Below are 21,458 nucleotides of genomic sequence, written 5' to 3'. Positions count from 1 at the left end.
ATTAGCTGGTTTGAAAGCATCTTGGTCAATGTCAGCAGAATTATTGTTGTGATGATGACAGGAATGGCTGTAGACAAGAACATTTTACCATCAATAGCCTTTCATCACTGCTGTGACGGCATTTTAAGTTGAAGTGATTTAAGTTAAGAAAGAAAAAGTGCTAAAATCTGAGTGGAAGATTTGATAGTCTTTCAAGAGCTCCCAAGCGAGAGGCATCTGGTTGCCCAGACTAGCACTTTGAACTCTGAGCTGCAGGCTGAACCATGTACATTCTTCAAAATGAGCAAAAAAGAAAATAAAAGCATGTTTAAATCAATACCTTCTGGGGAGACTTAAAAAGATTAAACCAGGGAGGATATGACTGGCCAAAAATAGACAATAATGCTTAACAACTTTGTGCACTTTTAAGCTTGAAAGTGCATTGCAGATTATGGTCCTGATCCTGCAACAAACTTGGTGCAAGAAGGCCCTTGTAATTCAGATTTAAAAAATATATTTAAGTTTCTAAAAATCTTTGCCGTGTGGCACACAAACCTAGCTAATTATTCTTCATGACAACACCCCCACGAGGTATGGAATCCTATACCAAATTTACATATAGATGCAGAATTAGAGAGAAATGCTTTTGCATGATGAACTCTGTAATCCCTGATTATACTGTACTGTTTCTTGCAAAGCCTTTTGGTAGATCATGTGAAGGTATTCCTGGCATGCAGAGTAGTTCTCAGATTACTGCCTCTTTTCAATACTATGGATTGAAAATGTTGCATAGGAAAACATTTTATTATTTGCAGCAACAAATGCACTGGTGCATTTGCCAAAGGCATTCAATTCCTAGCAGAACATTCTCTCTTTTTAGAAACTTTAGTTACTTTTTGAAAATTATTTTCAATTTACTTTATGTGGCAAATTGAGTTTTGTTTTCTCTGAAGTATTTCTACCCACTTCTGGGGGAGTGAAAATCCTTCTTTTCCTCACTGGTATCTTTCTGTTACTAAAACTATCTCTGACTTGGCAACCTTGCTGATGTAACTTCGGTCACTTGATCATTCTGGCATAACCTTATGGCGGATCTACTGGCACTGACCCCAGTGTGGTTTTGTTATTTCAGAAGCTCAATATTGGTGTTTTCCTCTTGCATCAGCAGGTATCTGGCAACATAATCACTTTCCTATTTATAGTTTTTGCAGTGTCATGACATGCCTGATGCTGGAACCCCATTGTGCTGAGCTCTGGCTGAACAATACGGCAAATGTTCTGAGAAAACCTGAGTTTCTTTTACACCAGATGCATACCTGGATTTAAGATCCCAGTGATCATGGAAGGAATGAGAGCATCAAAATCCGAGAAATTAAATCATCCTGTGGGGGACAGGAAGAATCAGAGTGCTGGAACACTAAACATTTTTTTGTTGGTTTTTTTTGTTCCTTTGTAGTTATAAATGATTGTGTTCAGAGTTTAGGTCCAAACCAGAAATCTGTGCATACCAAAAAGTCTGAGAAACAGGTTTTGATAGCATGGAAGACCCCTGCAGGCCTTAATGTCTCTGGCCAGCCCCACCTGGGAGCAGGGGTTGATGCCCCTGAACAACCCCACCTGAGCCCCAGGCCAGACCCTATTTAAACTCAGGCTGAGGTCTCTACCTGGTCTGTTCTCTACCCTAGGCTTGTGTTGTAGTCCTGGATTCTTCTTGCCTTGTGAGGGGGCTCCCTTGATGACCCTGATTTGCTCACTTGTACCTGGGACTCCTGGTGGGATGTCAATATCCCCCAGCTGTACTCTGGCCTTGCGGGGTGGTGCTGAGGTGTGTCTCTGATGGCACATCTTCCCTTGCTATTCCCTGGCACTTGCTGAGGGATATACGGGGAGTGAGGGGATGGCCGTAGCAGAAATGCCAAGCTTCCCGCTGGCCCTAGGGACAGGTATGTAGAGTGGAGCTCTTTATACTAGCTGAGTATGGCATCAGGTCATGAGATACCAAATCATGGGAGCATGGAAGTTCTGTGTTAGCAAAAATTCCTGGAAGACTCCTGGTGTGAGGAAAGTGGAACACTGCAATCTGAGTGGACTCCTGACCCTCCCATGCAGGGCACAGTGGCTGCTGTGAGCTGCGCTGGGCTGGTGCTCCTCTCAGTGTGTGAGAGTGGCAGGAGGACCTTTTCTGGTACACAGCACAATTGAGTGTGTAAATGCAACTAGTTCTGTGTTTTTATTGCCCACAGGCAAAGTGAAGAAATGGGCCTTGTAATAATGCTGGAGGCAGGTGGGTTGTAATGGCTGTGGCTTCTGCAAAAGGTTGTTCTTAGGTTTCAAACTGGTTCCCAAGAAAGCTCCATCTTCTGCCCCTGTGGCCCCACTTCTGTGGTAAGGGTTTCCTTGTCCTCCTGGTGGCAGCTCTGGAGTAGTAACCATGGAAACTTGTGCAAAGTATTGCTGCTGCAAGTCCTGGCTGTTGAGTACCTCCAAGTACAGGACACAAATTTCTACCTGATTTTTGTGTAAATCAAATGAAGTGAGCAGAATACTGATGTGGTATTTAACTGATGACTTACAACAGTGTTCAGTGCAATCCCATCCTGTGCTCATTTCAGTAAATGCATCTTACTTGGACTATTCTTTAGGTAGAGCATTCATCACAGCCCTAAAAAAGTCATGCATGTGCCAAATGCCATGTGAGGTTAGAAGTGAGCAGTATAGAAACACAAACCCCCTGAAGTTAATGGAAAATAAATGTACAGTGTTGTAATGAAAACTACGTGGCTCTGGATCTCACCATTAAAGGACAGAACCATGATTTTTGTGTATACGGTTCCAAAGGAATTACAGTGAAAACTTTTTTTTACCAAGCTGTTATTGGTTAGTTATATCTTATTATGGTAAGATGTTGGATGTAACAGGATGGATTTATACTGCGGTTTAAAAGTCTTCTGTCCATAACAGATCTGGATTAAAACTCTCCATCATTGAATTGCCGCTTAAGTAGCTTAATGATAATGCTGAATGCATTATTTACTTATTGTGAAGGATGTACAAAGCTCCTAATTCTTTTTTTCTCTTAGCCATGGTATTTTTCAATCCAGAAACTTTCTAAAATGCTATGCAGCTTGTTAACATCACTTTATTAACTGAGTGTCCACCAAAGCAGACTGTCATAGCTTTTTGTTATGGTACACAGCTATTCTACAGTGTCCAAATACTTAGAGAAGAACTGCTGCATTAAACTTGAAAAATGTTTTACCAAGCACATACAAAAATGTGAAGTGCAAAACAAGCTATTCTAAACAAGCAAAGCTTTTGTGTCTACTTCTACTGTATTTAAGTATAGAGTAATAAGAAAAGTCTGCATTATTACAGAGTTACTATAAAGCAAATAATACGAAGAATTTAAAAACAAAAAAACCCATCCACTTAACCCCTATATTATTGGCTTCTATGCCAGTTCAAACTAGGTAGTAGAAGTCTGAAATGCTAACATCCCTCTAGAATGATGTAAAAACAACTTCAGCACTTCTATGTGTAGTTCATACAATAGCTCAAGTTTTGTGTTAGGCTTGGCTGATGGAACAACATGGTAAGTAATATGCTTTGTAACTAGCGTTTAATAAGTTGGGAATTTTCAGATTCAGTGAAGCTCAAATTATGGTTACAAAGCAGTATCATGTAGTTTCAAAGGGGTGGGTTTGAGGCCACGCTGCTAAGGGTGGGTGCATGTGTATGCAGACAGGCCCAAAGGGCTCCCAGCCATTCACCTGCTGCTCTCTCCCTCAGCACAGCAAAACAGACCATGGGCTTCCAGTCACTAGAAGTAAATTTGCACTAAATTAAAATAAGGCTACTCTTTAAAACAGCACAGATATAATTCTTCTGGGTTGGGGGGGGGGGGGGGGGTGGGGCTTGAAAAAATTGGAAAACAATTTAAGAAATCCTGCTGTGCTACATTTCTGGTCCAGCAACTTCCAGTGGATCTCTTTCCTTGGGGATTGCACGTTTGCCATGGGCTCAGTCCTGCCTCAAGTGAGCGTTAGCCTGACATGTAGCAATGTGCTGCTCGCTGAGCCCTCTCCCTGTTTGCTCGTCCCTGCAATTCTGCTGGTGAGCTGATGGTCTCTGAGCTGGCTGCTTCTTTCTAAGCACCAATTTCCTACAAATCTGGGAGATCCCACCTTTGTGCCTAGAAATTATGCTGATGTATTGGTGAGCTGCATGTGTCTGGAAAACAAGTACTTTTTTCCCCAGTCTAAAGTTTTTCACCGATTCAAGTCTCTGTTCTGATGCACTGCTTGGCCAGATAAATACTGGTACTGCCAGAAAGGATGCAACAGCTGGGAATGAAGTGAAGCAATGCAGCTAGATTGACTGGCTTAAGGACAACCCGAAAATGCACCCTAAATAGTGAACAAAGAGCTAAATTATGCCTGTGCTGTTGTAGTCATGCTTATCTGTTAGAAGGTCACTTACATACAAAAACAGCTACTTGCATGTGCAAGTGTTGTTTATGTTGTAAAAGACTGCCCAGGGTAGTACATGTGTGTTGGACTTAGACACAACTTCTGTCCCAACAAAATGCATTTTACTGTATATATCCCCCCAAGGCATCATTACAATTTTATTCTTACAAAGAGCAGCAGGATTTAGGACAACAGAATCAGATTATTTCCTTTCTGACAGATGTAAACATAGCACCTGCAAATGCTTGCTCTGGTCTGCACTGCAGGTATTGCTGTTGCAAGCTCTACAATTTAAATTCAGGTATGAAGAATTCTGTTTTTTCTGCTGGCAGTATTTTATTTCCTCTGTATTTACACATCTGTGTGAGCAAGCTTTATATTTTTAATTTTCTTCATCTGATAATTTTACTCTTTCCTGAAAGTGGAACTGTAGAATATGCTACCCCTGGGAAGTACAGCAGTGTGAGGGAAGGTATGACATGTTACATCATAGTGACTGTAGGTTTTATGTTTTACTCTGAATACTGTCAGACTGTGTTAGTGGAGATAGCCAAAGGCACTGTACCAAGCTATTCTGGTTGACAAGAAGCTTATACAAAACTATTTTCATGCACAAAAATGCACAACTCCTGTTCTGGGAAGTTAAAAGGGAAACTAACAAAACCAAATCCCAAACCTTACCTAGCTTTGTAAAGACAGAGTCCTTGTTTAAGTATTCACCATCAGAAACAAGATCTTATAATTTATTTCTCACTTGTAATTTCCACCAACTTAAAAGATGCTGTTTGCTTGCCTAGATGTGCAGCTACACAGACAGACATTCTGCAAAATCTGTGGGATACTGACTATGAATGACGGCAAGACAATCAGCAGAAGGATACCAAATCCCCCAAGGTATTCATTAATGGTTGCCTGCGACAAGCCACTGTCAGCTTTAATAGTTTTCCTGGGGTTATTCCTGCTTCCTCTGTGGGAGACTTTTGAGATTGCTAAAGAGGATTCCTAAGTAGTAGCAATAGTTAAATAACTTTCATCAAATGTAATGCAAAACATAGGTAGACAAAAGCTATCTTCAATTATATTTTATTTCTTCCTAAACAAGTAATCTTCGTAGAGCAGATGGTCTAACAAATACCCGTACAACCTACACTAAGTAATGTGTATATTCACTAGAGCATTACCAAAACAGTAAGCTGATGTTTTACTAATCACCCCAATGAGAGAAATGCTGAGTGCCATTTAATAAATAGGTAATTTCCTAAAGCTGGACTAACTTTTACTTTGTTATCATTGAAATTAGAGAGCTTTGCTAAGCCAAGGCAGGCTGTCTTCCCCAGCTCTGACAGTCCTTGATTTTACATGCTATCACACCAGTTTGAATAGGATGTAGTGTAGTAGCTATGAATGTGGATAGCAAAACCAGGTCACTTAAAGCTGTAAAAAAAATTTTCAATCCACATTTATGTAATATTGCATGTTTATGTTATGTTTTGCATGTTACTTTTTAGCTCTAAATCTCCAGATGCCTTGTAAGCAGGTGTATTCAGCTGCCCACAAAGTTACAGGTGGGGGAGATCAGACAAAGAGGTGAAGTAATTAGTACTTAGACAAGTGGTGGCTAAGCCAGACCCTTTTCCTTTGTCTCACAGGCCTTTTTTTCAAAGAGAATTTTTTTTGGTCTTTTTATTAATTCTCTGGCTAATGCCATAGAGAAAAGAAGCTCCAGAGCCAAACAACAAATAAAAGGGACTAAAGAGACAGAAGAAATTATTTTCTTGTTGGGGATGTCTCAGCTGTGCTTTTGGGACTGTCTGCATCTGTAGGCACTGTTCATCCTGCTCCAGAGTGTTATTGATTTTGTGCTCATGGATCTCATGCAAAATTGTATTTCTACAATAACTGTAATTTTATTTCTGATTCTTAATGTCAGTATTATTTTTGACAACTTTGGACCTAATAATACGTCCACTGCCATTTTTAATAAGTTTCAGAGCTGATGGATTAACACTGAATGTCAAACACCACAATTAGAATTGCTGATGTAATGCAGAAACACTGCTCTTGATATCTATTAAAAAAACCCTGTCTTATTATTGCTACAGAATCTGCACTCATTTCTGCTGAATTTGATAAGTTTTTGTTACAGAATTCCCAGGTTTAGAGGACCCTTGCATGTATGTGAACCACTTAAAGGAAGAATGAAAAGGAACATAAACAGTAATGACAGTTGAAAGTGAAATCCACTTTCACCTCATTTCTCTTAAAAGGTAGGCCACATTGTTTTCCCTTCATTTGTGTTTGTCAGGATGATAAAACAAATATTTTTAATGAGTCACAGTGTATACCTACATAATGTGGAATTGTTATAGAAACAAATTTGAATGTTGAATTTCATTATACAGTGAAGGGATGTCTTATTAGTATTCACAATGAATTGTGTGATGTCTCTCCGCTTTCAAATTGGAGCACATAGTGCTTTGAAAAAGGATGAAGTCACTCATCAAATCCACATTAGGATATTGCACCAATATAAGTAATTCAATCAAAAAAACCCCCCACATATTATCTTTTGAGGAAGGGTTGCAAACTTTGTGATAAACTGGTAATTTGTTCAGTTCTGTGCTGGAGAATGTCACGTAATTTCCTGTATTACACATGTCTATAATAAAAAATAACCACACAGCTCTGAAAAATATATAATGACTTCCTAAAATCATTATTACTGTTATCTGCAAATTTACACTTCAGGTATGGTATGTGCTTACACTGCCTCCTAACAACCTGTCATTTTAAAAACTTATTTCATCACAGCTGAAATACGGAGAAGCCCAGCTGGCTGGGGGGCAGTGCTGCTAAAAGGGGAAGGAAAGCAGCTGCTCCTGTCCCATGCAGAGGGCAGGGGTGTAATGCCTGTCTGACCCCTGCTGCTGCCTCAGGTGGGCACCTCAGAGCAATGGGGATAAAACCAATCCCCAGCAAGATTTCATAGCCTCAGGTACTGTCCCAAATGACACAGAGTGCCTCCCAAGTCTGAATGTGAATCTTCTACCTGAAGTAAAGCAAGGGCATCTCCAAATGCAAGGAAGGCTTATGTCAAGATATGTAACACTTGAACTGAGGTAGACTTTCTTCTTGGGTTGATTATAAAGTAATTCGAATCTGGAGATGAAGAGGCTTCTTTCCCTGTGAGCTGTGGCAAGACTTCTGCAAGCCGGGGTTTCCCTCTGAACCTCTGCATGCCCCCACTGTAACCAGGAGCAGTCACTGGCACATGACCTGGGCTAACTCAGGCAAGCTTGTTAGTAAGACCAGGGCAGCCTGGGCCATGTTGTGGTGCTTGGCGTTTCAATGCCGCTTGCCTACGGGGATGTTGTGCTGCCAATTCTTTTTCTGTGCTATTAACCCCCTACAGAGATTAAATCTGCATGTGTATGCTAGACAAGACAACTGTAACCCATGAACACTGTAGGATGAATATAATCTAAAAAGTATTTGACTTTTGGTAAGCATTAGGTGGAGGAGTTTCTCACAAGAAGAGACTGAATGTAATTTTTCTGTAGTGGTAAAAATAGACTTTCTACAATTGCCTGCTGGGATGCCTGAAGGTAAAGTTTAAGGACAGGGTTTCCTTTTATCCTAATACATTTCAATCTATTACAGAGCAAGCTGATAAGAGGAGCTCTAAGTATGCTTCTTTCCATTGTACCACCCTGGGAAGTAATAAATTACAGCATATTATGTTCCCTATCAGTTCTAGCCAACCCACGTCTTACGGAAGATGTGATAAAGAGAAACACCTTGGATAGAGTAATGCAATTAACTGCTGCCATTTGAAATGTGAAAAATTACATTCTCTTAGCCTGTCTAGTTGCTCAACTAAATTTGAGCAAAAATGCTGTTTAATGACTTGATGGTTGACTGTATGACTAATTTCCAACAGACTCTGTTTCTTGCAGTAGATACAAGAAAGGTCAAAACCTTGCACCAGCCTCCCGTGTCCTGGCTGAGCAGCCCAGAGGTCAGGGGTACTAAGGGACAGGAGTGTGCTGGGACAGCCCAGCTCCACCTCAGCTGCCTCTGTGAGGGGCATAACAGAGACAGCCCCTCCCTGACACCTGGATGTGCTTCTGATGTCAGGTGGCAGCTGCGTAAGGCAGCATCTGAAGCCAGAAAGGGATGAATATGATAAATTTGCCTCCATGTGTTCCTACAGGGACTCTGTAATTTAAACAAGCCAGTGCTGCACAGCATTTATCTTTAAATGGAATTTTAGGTTCCAGTTTGTATGAAAGGAGCTGTATGAAGTGCACTTACTGGAATGAAAAGTATCTGTTTATAAAAATGAGTCAGTACTTGTAAGGGTGCAAAAATAAAAGACCTCAGAGAAGGTGAGGTATTCTTTCCTCTGACAGAGAATTTAAGGCTGTACTATGCTACAAACCAAAGCCATATGCCCCTTTCTTTAAAGGTGTGCAACATTTACATTTTTTTATATAAAAAACCCCTTTGCATATAGCATCTGAGTATTTTCAGGCTCCAATAAAGTGTTTAATGGATAAGAAGTGGCATAGCTCTGCTTATAACAATGTCTTTAGACAGCATACAAAATCACCCTGTTCCACATGGCCATCTGTGATATGTTAATGCAAAAGTAAAAAAGAAAAAAGCAACTTCAAAAGATATGCCCTTGGATTTCTTTAATTTTCATTTCTCCTAATTTTTCACTGGGCATTTACTGAAAGTGCTGCAGTGAGATCAATGGAAAATAACTCTAAGTTTTAGCTTATAATGGAAATGAGCATAAGGCTGTAAATAATTTTAAATGGATTTGAGATTATTTTTGTGAATTCTGTTATATAGCAGTTGAATGCACTAGTTAATAATACTTTGTGGGCATATGCAAATTAAAAATGCTGGCCAAAAATTAAAATATATATAAGAAAAAAGCAAGCCTGTTAAGGTATCTTTGATTTTAATAACTCATAGTGACACAGTAAGGTTATAGTAATTATGTATTAATGTAATTTATTCAAGAAGCTGGAGAGCTACTTCTCTTTGTCATAGGAGCTATTAAAGAAAAAAATCTGCTGTTTACCTCTCATCTCCTTGCAAACATTTGTGACTCCATATCTCTCTATTTATCTGTATATTTTCTGCAACACAGTACTGACTAAATTTTAATCATAAAATCAATCCCTCCATCTGATATTATGCCTACTCAAGTTCCTTTCCAAGTTCCTTCATATTTCTTAGACTGCTTTTCTAGACTTAATTTTGTAATCATTATTTTGTGGATATAAGAGAATCACAACTATATCTATATCTATATGTAAAAGCTTACAAATAGCTTTAACTCTGACTTAGCATTTCCTTGTAGGGTCCAGTAACCCCTGAAACCTTGAGAAACTGCCTGCATACTTGAAGGTGTCTGGACTTGGCTGATGCAAAAATTTTGGATATGATGCTCAAAAATAGAAACTTCTGACTTTTTTTTAAAATCTGCAAGCACATAAGAAAACCATTAAAACTGTGTGTTGAATATATGATGGGATATTTAAGTAGTTATAAAACAACCCTATGCCATAGAAAATATTTTATTAGGACTTTATAGTTTATTTAAATTCTCATTGAAAGTTCCTTTCAATGAGGCAAATCCTATCCTGAGATCCAATTAATTTAATTCCTAGACATGAATTTGCTGAAACCAACAGATGTTCTTACTGAATAAAACCTGAATAGCAATTGCATAAAAGCTCCGGGAGGTATCCCAGTGCTTATGAGGTCCCAGATCATCCTGTCGCTTCCCAGCAGCTTTAACTCCGCATACATTGCGCTTCTCCGAAGCTGCCCTGCTTTGCCATCAGCTGCTCTCCCTGGTGTCAGTGGAGGAAAATGAGGAGGCAGTTTTTGACTGAGGAAAAACTAAAAGTCATTGTTGTGCTCCTGGAGCTTGTGGATGTGGCAGGGCTTAGGACAAGATCCCTGTGGCATCCTGAGGCTGTGGGGAGTCCATGAAACCAAGGAACAGGGGCTGCAGCCCCGCCTGAAGGCAAATAAAAAGGCAGTAAAACAAGTGTGACTCAAGTAAGTCTGAAGAGTAATTGTGTTTCATACCAGTGCTTGCCTTCTCAGCTACTGCCTTTGTTAATTAAAGAAATTCTTTATAATAGAATAGGTGTCATAGATAATATAATGCTATCACTTTGATATCTTAATTAAATTACACTGCAGGCTCTAAGTCCTTCAGGACACCTTCATTTAAGATGCTCTGTGTTTGTCAGTCACTATCACAAATGGGATTTTGTTTTAGTTTTTTCTTTCTTTTTTTAATACCTACACCTACACATGCCTGGCTTTATTAGTTGAGTCTAGGCTAGCAGAGTGAAGGTAGGCATGGGGTGATGCAACTACAAGAGATTAGACTGCAAAGGCAGATTTGTTGAGGTTCTGACTAGCTTTTATACAGTAATGAATCTTATCACCCTGCAGAAGAGTTTAGCCGAAGTAATGGTGTTAAAATGCTGATTACGTACTGGATAGTCCATATTTTCCATTAAAAATCATAGATGTCAAAGAGTCTAAACTTATTGTCATCCTGCTTCTTATTTGCAGCTGAGGAGCCAATTTTCAGCTCAAGCAGTGGCCCAAGGGGCATAACTGTGTTGAATACCATAGGTCTGTGTAAATGTTTACAGTTCAGTTACACGAACAAGATTTATACAGTGGTTGAAGCTAAGCAGAGAAAAAAAGCTTTCTGCTGGCTGTCATTTTGTTGAATGTCTTAATTATTACTATTTGTTTACATATTGGTATTGCAGTGGCATGTCATGGAGTGGTGCAAGCCCACAGCTTGCTGAGAGCCATTGTCCAAAGAGGGGTGAAGACAATCTCTGCCTGGAGGCATTGCCCCTTTTGACAGCATTTTAATATCTCTCATTGTCAGTTTTATTATTTTGTTGATGGCCAGCTGCTCTTTTGTCACTATAACACTGACAAGCTGTCAAGCATGTGCTGGTCTTAGCAAAGCTCAGGTGTTTGCTTGTTGCTGTGCCTTGGAGAAGGGGATGCAAAACAGCCACATCCCACACTCCTAAGCAAATCCAAGCAGGAAAACTTCAGGAAGCAGCAGAAGCATAAGAAGAAAATATATACATATATACATATATGTATTTGGTGCTATTACTCTGGCATTTGTGATGGACTAGTCCTTCGTGTGTCACTGTTAACTCCCACTGAAGACTGTGGGAATCTTTGCACTGATTTAAATTGAAGCAGATTTGCTCCTAGATGCTCCAATTATGTAAACAGCAGAAAGTTTATGAGACAAAATTTTCTCACACTGGTAGAAATAATAATGAAGGGACACACTGTTTTCGATGTGGGACACTGAATAAAATCAGTCTCTTAATGATGAATAATTGCAAAAAAAAAAAAAAAGACATTGCAACAAACAATGTGCCCCTCTAATCATCACAGATGAGGACTGATCTCACACTGTGTTTCATTGTTTAGAGTTATTTTATTACTGGACTTAACTTGATGTAAAATTAATTATTCCTTAATATATCTGCATTAAAAAAGTGCCGAACACCAATTATGAATTATGACATTTAAAATAATTCACCAAGTGAGTTTAATTAAGTTACAAATAGAATGTTCTGCAAATAGAACTGCTGCTTTGAGGGCAGGCTGCAGCACACTGCCTGCATGGCATTAGCCAAACAGGCACTCATGATGCATGTGTGTGCTAGACTTTGGAAATGAAACTTTTTTGAACTGGTGAGATACCAAGAATAATAATTATTTGTGAGAGGGATCTTGCAAGAAAATATACCATTTGTCTATAAAGGCAGTACCCCAGGCTGCAGTGTCCTTAGTGGTTACGTGCTTTGTATTTATAAAATAATTCTTTAAAGGGCCACTGCAGTATAAGCTAACTCAATGGTGAGAAGGCCGCAGAAAGGATTTATTTTGGTTTTGAATCTGTGGCAGAGTGGAGGAGTAAGAAGGGCTGGGGAAGGCTTATTAATTTTTGCAATGAGCCAACACAAGCAGGTACTTGTAAGAACAATACATTTCCCTTCTTTCAGTAGAGCTGCTTTTTCAGTTTTAGAGGAAACTCTTGTTTTTAACACTCCTCCATGACATAATATGGAAGAAGTTACATACAAAGGAGATTCTGTGTTGCATTCCTAAACTGCTCCAGAGTTTGAGGGAAGATTATCTGTAGCCTCCTGGATGATAGCAATGGTGACTAAATAAACTCTCTGGAAAAATATACATTTACTCTTTAGTGCTGTGAAAATATAGATAATCTGCACTATAGTGCTTATATTCTTATCTTTAATGAAATGTTATGGGAAATCAGTGTAAACCAGGATTAAGTGGGAATAACTCTTGTGACTTTGTTAAAGCTGCAACAGACAACAAAAAAATTAGGAAATTAAATCTTTAAACATGTATTAGGTTCTCCTACAGTATCTTTTATCAAAATCAATTTTCTCTGAAAAATACATTAAGATTTCAGAAGCTGAATATTTTGATATTCAAATATGTGAACTAAATTATATTTTGGATGCTTGACCAATCACAACTGATGCTGGCATCATTACTGGGATTTTTACTTTTCAAAGTGCCCCAGAATGGATAACTGCTGCAGAAATGGGAAGTTTCAGGGACAGAGGAGCAGTGGTCAGCTGTGCTTTTCATAGGCAGCATTTACTGATGCATGCTGCTGATAATCTTCTGGCCAGAGAGTTAAATGTGAATTCTTTATTCAAAGCTCAGAGCCTTTGCTCCCTAAAGTAGCCTCCGTAAAGCGACTGCAGCTGTATCTGAGAGCTGATTGTGTGAGCTGCATGTGCTGCTGCATAAATGGGATCAGTGACTGGAGTGTCACGGCCGTGCCTGCTCACAGGAATCCAGCTCTAGGGACTGCAGTCCCTCCTCCTGCATTTCAAAGGTAGGCTTTGGGGTGTGTCCTTGGTCAAGAAGGAAGTCTGCAAAGAGACTGGGGAGGAGCAGGGGGGAGGAAAGAGTACAACTAAATTTTGAAACAAGTTAGTGACAACTGTCTGCAACACCGGATAAAACTGAAATGCAGAGGTGGCAGTGGTATGAAACAGGAAAAGAGGAGTGTGAAGCACTGGGGTCATCAGAAAAAAAAATTGCAAAAGCTAATTGAAGTTTAAAAAGACATCTTCTTTTTGTTACTGTTTTCTTCTTCTTTAGTCCTCAATTATTTCAGCTCATTCCCCTGAATATGTGTCATGACTTAACCCAGCCAGCCTCCAAGTCCCATGGAGCTGCTCACTCACTCCCCCTGCAGAAGACTGGGGAGAGAACTGGAAGGGTAAAAGCCAGCAAACTCGTGGGTTGAGATAAAGACAGTTTATAGGGAAAGCAAAAGCCATGCACACAAGCAAAGCAAAACAAGGAATTAATTCACTGCTTCCCATGGGCAGGCATTCCTGCCCCTTTTTAAAAAAAAATCTGTGCTAACACAGTCGAAATTGCTGAACTACATTCATGCATATGAAATCCCACCTTCATTTTGCTGTGTATGAGGCAAAGAATTGAGTGTCCAGTCCGAAGGCAGTGGAGGAATTTTGCACACAAGAAGAAAAGCAAAAGGAAATAAAAGGTCACTGTCATAAGTGGGTAAAGAAAATGGGATGTAAAAGGGCTAGATTAAAAAAAAGGGAGTTACCATTAAGTAATTTTCCCTACGGACTAATTTCCTTTCACTCCTCTAACTTAGTAGACATTATGCTAAATGACAAAACAAATGGTAAAGATCAGGACAAGAACTTCTCATGTAGAACAGCCAGAAGTGCAACTTTGTAAGTTATATTTTTTCCCTTTTCCCCTAGTAGTCTAAAGATGCTCTTATAAACAGTATATGCTTGTGAACGGAAGTGGGCTTCTAATGGAACTGAACTATAATTTATTTTTATAGCTTGCAATGCTCAGTAATTTTACTTAACATGCCATTTTTGAAACTAAATGCATGAGAGAAGGAAAAGTATGAGACACAGCAAATGCACTAAGGAAGGTTTATACGTTTCCACTGAAAAATAAACTGATGGTCTGGTTCACTGACACCACATTGCTCCAGCATTAGGCAACTCTTGCAGGTAAATCTCCTACAGTATTTGACAAATAAGTCTACCTGGTGCTTCTAATTTTTTTTTTTTTTTTCAGATGAGGGAAAGATGTTACAGTTTAACATCAACTGAGTTACTGCATGGACCAGTGTGAGAGTTAGCACTGATCACGGCGTTAAGAGGTATCACAACACAACATTTTGCTTGCTGGATGCAAAGATTTAGCAGCAAGTCACAACTAACTTGTTAACTATCTGTTTGGTGCTATTGTGTCACATCCATCATCACCACACCCACTACCCTCTACTTGACAGTCTATCTCATTACAACAACCAAACAGAAAAGGGTCCTCTAAACCCTTTCTGACTGGGGCTGTTATTGGCTCCACCAGGACAACAATTAGGAAACAAAGTTCCTTTGGCAATGCTGCCATCTTAAATGTTTGCTAAGATCTTTTATCAGGCTCTAGTGATTATTTTTAAGTATAAAGAAAATTTTTTTTTCTGCTTCATTAGCTCCCAAATAAAGTGAGTTATATGAATGAATGAAGACAGACTTCACGTCTCCTGCAATGTTATACAAAGCCTTATAGCTTATTCCATTTTTTAAGCACTGCATTGCAAGGCACTTTCTAAAACCTACTTAGAGCATACATGGTTGCTGATTTGTTTTACTTTTTGTCTTCTTTTCAGTACCTCATACTTTTATTGCTGGAAACAGCTGTATATGATCATGTGTTTTGACAAAAAAGATAAAGAGCAGGTCAGGAAATACGAACTGTGAGTCTATCTGGTTAATTAACATATTTCAGGAGAGGTACAGGAGATAAATGAAAATCTAATGGTTCCTGCCTTTATCCTTTGCCAGGCTCAAGGATGCCTCCTAATTTGACTTGAACATATTTTTGAATTCCTTTAAAGCTAGTGTTCCTAAAAATACCTGTAAAATCATCTAGATACTAATTGGAACATTGTGGTTTTTCCCACAGGAAGCTTCATATTCCTAGTTCTGCCTCAAACCAGCCAATTTCTAGGAGAAACATCAAGCAATTCATTGCATTTGCCTGCACAGCCTGGGTCAATCTGTTGTCAAATGATGAGATTCAAGGCCTAGAAACCTGTATCTTTGCAAATTGTGTACCAGCTACAGCCAGGATTCAGGTGGGCTCTTTTGTAAACCATTTGTCTCACCTATACGAACCTGCCAGTTGGCATTTTTCTGTAAGCTTTTTAATTTCTTTTCCCTTATTTTAATTATGGGAGGTACATCAGTGCTTGAGGCTATGTTACTATCTCTAGACTGAGGCACTTTAAAGCAAATGCTTGTTTTATACATCTTCTGCTTTTTAACCTGGTATTAATGCAGATGTATGTCACAGCTTCTTGATGTGGCAGGTGTAGGTATCCTCACTTCTCAGTGGCCCTGCTTGGCCTCAGTATGTTTGTAAATGCTGAAGCCTTAAAGATGTTTTCCCCACAGAAACCACAAAGTAAATGTAACAAGTAATCAATCTTCTGAACCACAAATCAGGAAACCTCCTAACAAACATCCTACACAAATGCAATAATTAATCTGAGCTATGACCTGAATGGCAATGAATATAATCAGCTTGAAATGATGTGCATACTGTACTCATTTTTTTGGCTGTCACAGATAGTCTGTTATATGCAATGCAAACATATTGGTTTGTTTTGAAGAATACTAATTTCAGGAGGGGAATGTGACACAAATGGTGCATGCAGATCAGGTTGTCTGCTCTTACATGTTCAGACTAAAGCAAAACACAATGTCAATGTCAAAGCAGAAAAGGAAGGATATATACAGTCAGAAACTAAAAAACCCCAAGCCATCAAACCTAGCACAAACCACACAGCAAACCCAGTCCTTTAACCACAAAGCCTCAGACAAGCGATCGAGGGCTGTGAACATTAAGTGGTGGAGAAAGAGATGTTTGGCACAGGTTCAAATTAGGCAGTGTAAGCTCTCCTTTATTAATTAGGAGGACATGTCATTTGAAAACTACAGTCTGATCTTCAGCTAGTGTAAGTCAGCCTAGTGCCATCTAACTCAGTCCAGTTGAAAATAGTAATGAGACAATAAATTTTTTAATCTGAATTAGTAAGTAGCACTTAAAGATTTTACAACATGAATGTGTTTCTTCTTCATTTGGCATCAACGTTGGGTAATAAAAGCAGGTGGGCAGGTTTCAGTCCCCTGTGAGCAGGCTGGAGGCCGTTGTGCACAGTAATGTTTCCAGGGCAGCGTTGCAGAAGTGTTTTTAAATAGGAGAAAATGCACTTTCCCTAAGGATGAAAATAATGTGTCTTTTAACAGACACATTAACAACATTAGTTGTCTTTTAACATCTTTTCTCTTACATGGATTTTCTTTTTATAAATCCATCCACCAAAACTAACATAGGAAATGCCTAAAGAAATGCCACCAAAAATAAACACCTCCTTGAACAAATACAGGTGACTCTTACTGACTTTCACTATCAGACATGCAAGGATGGGATTTATTATTATTTATATTATTATATAGTAATTTATATTATATATTATTTATATTATTTATTTCATATATTATTTAGTTAGTTAGTTTTTATTTATGTAACTTGGCTGTCATTTCAAAATGATGCGGGGAAAAAAAAAGGAATTCCTTGTACTTTTTCTGCTGGTAGCTCACACTAGTTGAGATTGGGTGGATGCTCCCTAGGGACTGTTGAGAAATGCTTATCATGACATTTTCCTCAAATGACATTGAAATTTTCTTGTGAGTCATTAGATCCATCACTTGAATTTAACTATGCATTAAGTGTATTATACCAGGTCCATGAAAAGGTAGGGCTGGCCAAAGGATGGAAAAGTCTGATAGGTAACTGTTGAACAGTTACATGTCAAGAAGAAAATTGATTGTTAATAATAACCTTGCTTACTCACAAAGAAAGAGGAAAAGGAGCAATGGAAAAGAAGCGAAAAAAATCAGAAAATGAATGGGCCTAGAAAGAAGAGTGGAGTACAGGAACAGGAACATACTAATGATGGTTCAAGAAACATCCTAGCACAACTAATAAAATTTAAATATATATTATATTAGGTTTTTTCTCTTCAATAATTATTTTCTGCTCTTTTCTGTGGTGTCACCACACACAGCTCTTGTTTTCACTTCCTCTACCATGGTTAAACGTACATCTATGTTTTCCTTCTCCATATAGTGTGAAAGAATTATTTTCCTCATTTCTCAGCCGCTGAAAGAGTGCCTGTTGCCCTTTCCACAGTGGCCTACACTTACTTTCACTTCACCACAGAAGGAATCAGCAACTCCAACATCAATTTTTTTGCCCTCCATTCCACAGAAGATGTGAACTGTAGAAAGCAAACCTCTGCTTTCCCTTTGTGCTCCCTGTCTCACAACACTTGGCCATTTCCTCTGGCTTTCTCTGTGGCCACTTTTATCTGTGAGTACCAGCAAGAGCTCCTTGTGCCTCCTGCCTCCCGCGGGCATGGTTCACACCCAGCTGTCCCGGGAGCCCAGCAGCCGCTCTGTCCTCAGACAGCCTCTGGGATCTTCTCCTGCATGCTCCAAGGCATAAGGCAGGCAGATGGGCTCTCAGATGGTGACAGGGACTGCAAGGCACAGGATGTGCAGAAGCATCCCTTCCACAGAGTGAACAGGAACAGACTGTGAAAGGGGGGTCAGGCAGTTTCCAGCCGTGCTTTGAAGAGGGCAGAACTTGTAGCTTGTGAAAGACTTTGAGATTTCAAAGTCCAGGCTCTGAGCTGAACATCAAATTGAAAATTTGAAAATTTCACTTGAAAGAAAATTTCCACCAACAATGATTTTTGTATCTAGCAAATATAACTTCTTCAAAATGTTGGCACAAAGCACTTTGAATTGTTTTAGGTTTTTGGAGGAGGAAAGAAACAAAAAAGAAAAAAGTGGGATATAGGGAAGCAAGACATGCTCTAGACAGACCATGACTTTTATTTGTGAGATTTTCATAGCTGTGGCAACAACTATGAAATACCTGACTTTTTATTTCAACAGATAACATAATCTATTAAAAACCAAATAAACCAAGCCAGATCTACAGACTATCCCTCACCAGTTCTGTTGCTCTGGTACATGTGAGTAGATGAAGTACGTCAAGGGTATCCCTGCTGAAATGTAAAATGCAAGTGCCGAGAGCTAACCAAAGCTGTATGAAAGCATACCAGCTGGGCTGGGACAGCAAAGGAGGAAGGTCAGGAACTCTGAAAAGAAAGACGATCAATACCAAAGTCTTGAGAGGAATGAATTCAAGTCCTACAGAGAAAAAGAAAACTACCTTAGGTGAATTGTCAGAAGCAGCTGCCTGTTCAAAAAATAATGGTGCTTACTCTTTTGCTCAAGTTTCTTTTCCTTTCTTTTTTATTTTTCTTTTCTTCTAATTTCCTTTTCTTCTCTGCTTTCCGTTGATTAATAGAGGAAAAAAAATGGTGCCTCTATATGCTATTGCAAAAGTGTTGAAATCTGGCAAATGCAAAAAGGCTAGAAAAATGAAAGATTAAAAATGTTAAAGTATATTCAGCAGCCAAGACGCTGACCCAAAACCACAGGTAATAAGTTCATGCAGATGTCAACTTAAAGTTCAGATGGATCAGCATTTCAAGCAAATTTTCTGCAGGGTTTTTAGAGTGAAAGAAAGAAGGTAATAAAACCGGAAATAAGCTTTCAAGCCTATTTGGCCATGCAGTCCTCTCTGCAGTTCTGCTTAATGGAAGAAATATTCAAATAGTCTAGATTTTTTTTTTCTTTCTGCAAATTTCTCAATTAGAAATGGTTTATTAATTAATGGAAATTAGTGAGAAACCCCACTAACTAGTAATCTCCAGCTCTGAAGAATGGATTACTTTCCCTAGACTTGGCATCAAGGGAGAGAGCTTCAGTACCAATCCTGGGCTAGGGGCAAGGTGCAGAAGGAAGGAGAGGAAGCACAATGCTTACCCCATCTCATCTCCTGCTCTCACATCTCTCCATCTTTCCTGAGGCTCAGATTTTGTCTAAATGTTTTGATAACCCTTGCTATGGTGGGGCTTGAAAAATACTAATGTTGATAGAGAAAATGAGAGCAAACTTGTACTAATTCTGCTAAAGCTACTGATGTTAGTCTGGATTTAACTCGTGCAAATCAGAGCACAGCACGGACCTAACCAGCTGAAGAATAGGAATTTCTGTACAAAAGGCAGCATCGTGTAAACCTAAGATCTATAAAGTCTCTTAGTTCTACAGGGTCTTTGTATTTTTAACTTAGTTACAGCTATGATATGCAATGAGATATGGATGATGCATGCTAAAGACCTCGGCTATCAATTAGTAATAGGCAGGAATGAAAGATGAATATCTAATGTTTGACTGATACAGTCTCCAGTGAGAGTGGCTGGGTATTTTAAATGCATGCCTGCATTTCTGGGGAAGATACAGTGAGCGGCTTGATGCCCACAGCAGTTGGCACCAAACAGTTGGCAGCTTCTTCATCTGCCTCCCAGGAGAGTGCCTGCTTTACACCAGGGTTTGGTTTCATGCTTAAACCTGCCATGGAGAATGACAATGATGATCGGCGAAGAGACAGTCAGCAAAGGCACCCATGTCAGGCGCAGTGAGAGAGAAATGTTGCCTATGCAGTTCAAGTGACTGCTCAGAAAGAGGTTAAACCTCCTGTGGCACAGTCACTATGGATTCCATGGGGCTTGGGGGGCTTTGTGCTCACTTGCACAGGCAGGAGGAGCCTGACCCCACAACCTGCCCCCAGCCCCAGCACAGGAGCACAGTGAGCAGGGCCGCTCTCCATCCCCACTTTCTTAAGCTCCCCTGTTCAGAGATAAATTCATATCTAAGGGGGTTTAATGCTCTGAACGTGTGAATGCCTGTGTGTATGCCTGTGTCAGACCCCACCTGACAGGATCTGTTGATAATCTAAACCCTCAGGTATTCAGACATCCTTTTAAATGAATAGCCCACATAATGTTTAAATACCTGAAATGGAGACCAATGAACTTTTTCTACAAGAGAAGTTGTTTTTAAGACACACTTCATTACAAAAAGCCAAAAGCCAGCAAGACTGTGTTCCTTGTAAAAGTAGCAGCAGCTAACACATACAGCACAAATAGATCTATTATTTACTAGCCACCTAAAGCTTTATCAGTGCCAGCGGTGAACCAGACTGAATCTTATCAGCAAAACTGCTTTGATACCAAGCTGCTTTTCTCACAGAGAGTTTTCCTGGATTCTCCAGGCCCTGCAGTGAGAACTGGAGAAACATGGAAGACAGTGTATGAGCTCTCTGCAAACCAGGCTACAGAAGCAGCCTGTGCTAATCATTAGAGCTGTTGGCACACTCTTAACCTCTTGCCAACAGCTGTGAAATTATTCTTTTTTCAGATGTGAAGAAAAATAATCGCAGTTTTATTTTTTCCTCAAAAAGTTCCAGAAACATTGATATGACCTTTAGGGGAATGCTACAGAAAATGGGAGAGATAATGGGTCCTTTGAAACAATGAATCAATGGGGAAAATGTATTTTCTTACATAATCCATCACCCTGATAAAATTTGCACTTGCTCTGTTAGGGAAGAAACTGGCTATAAACTGTTCTGTGCAGGGAGAGTGGCATGGTGTGTGCTGCAGTCTGTAACGAGGACACACAACTGGGGATATTTTGTGCTCAGCAATTTACATAAGCAAAGAGCCTAATCCTGTGCATGCAGGACTCTGGAGCAATGGAGAAAGCCGGAAAGCAAAAGAAGGAATCACCTAACTTCCATGCACTCCCATGACTTTGGTATCCAAAAGAAATGAATGGAAATAATCTGGCTGCGTGTGCCACAGCTGGTATGGGGGGCTGGCCTGGGCGCTGCACTCAG

The 21,458-nt window shown here is 39.6% G+C and overlaps 1 protein-coding gene and 1 long non-coding RNA gene across 2 annotated transcripts in view; one reads left to right on the top strand and one right to left on the bottom strand.

The window, feature by feature from the left end:
• Positions 1–21,458, bottom strand: part of NTNG1 (netrin G1) — a 150,784-nt gene that overhangs the window by 90,665 nt on the left and 38,661 nt on the right.
• LOC104695395 lies at positions 6,558–15,920 on the top strand. The gene is made up of 3 exons (XR_752861.4): positions 6,558–6,715; positions 14,652–14,736; positions 15,543–15,920. It is a non-coding gene; the product is annotated as an uncharacterized LOC104695395 (long non-coding RNA).

The sequence above is a fragment of the Corvus cornix genome, chromosome 8 (genome assembly GCF_000738735.6).
Source record: "Corvus cornix cornix isolate S_Up_H32 chromosome 8, ASM73873v5, whole genome shotgun sequence".
Lineage (NCBI taxonomy): Eukaryota > Metazoa > Chordata > Aves > Passeriformes > Corvidae > Corvus > Corvus cornix.
This window is presented reverse-complemented; position numbering and strand designations above follow the sequence as displayed.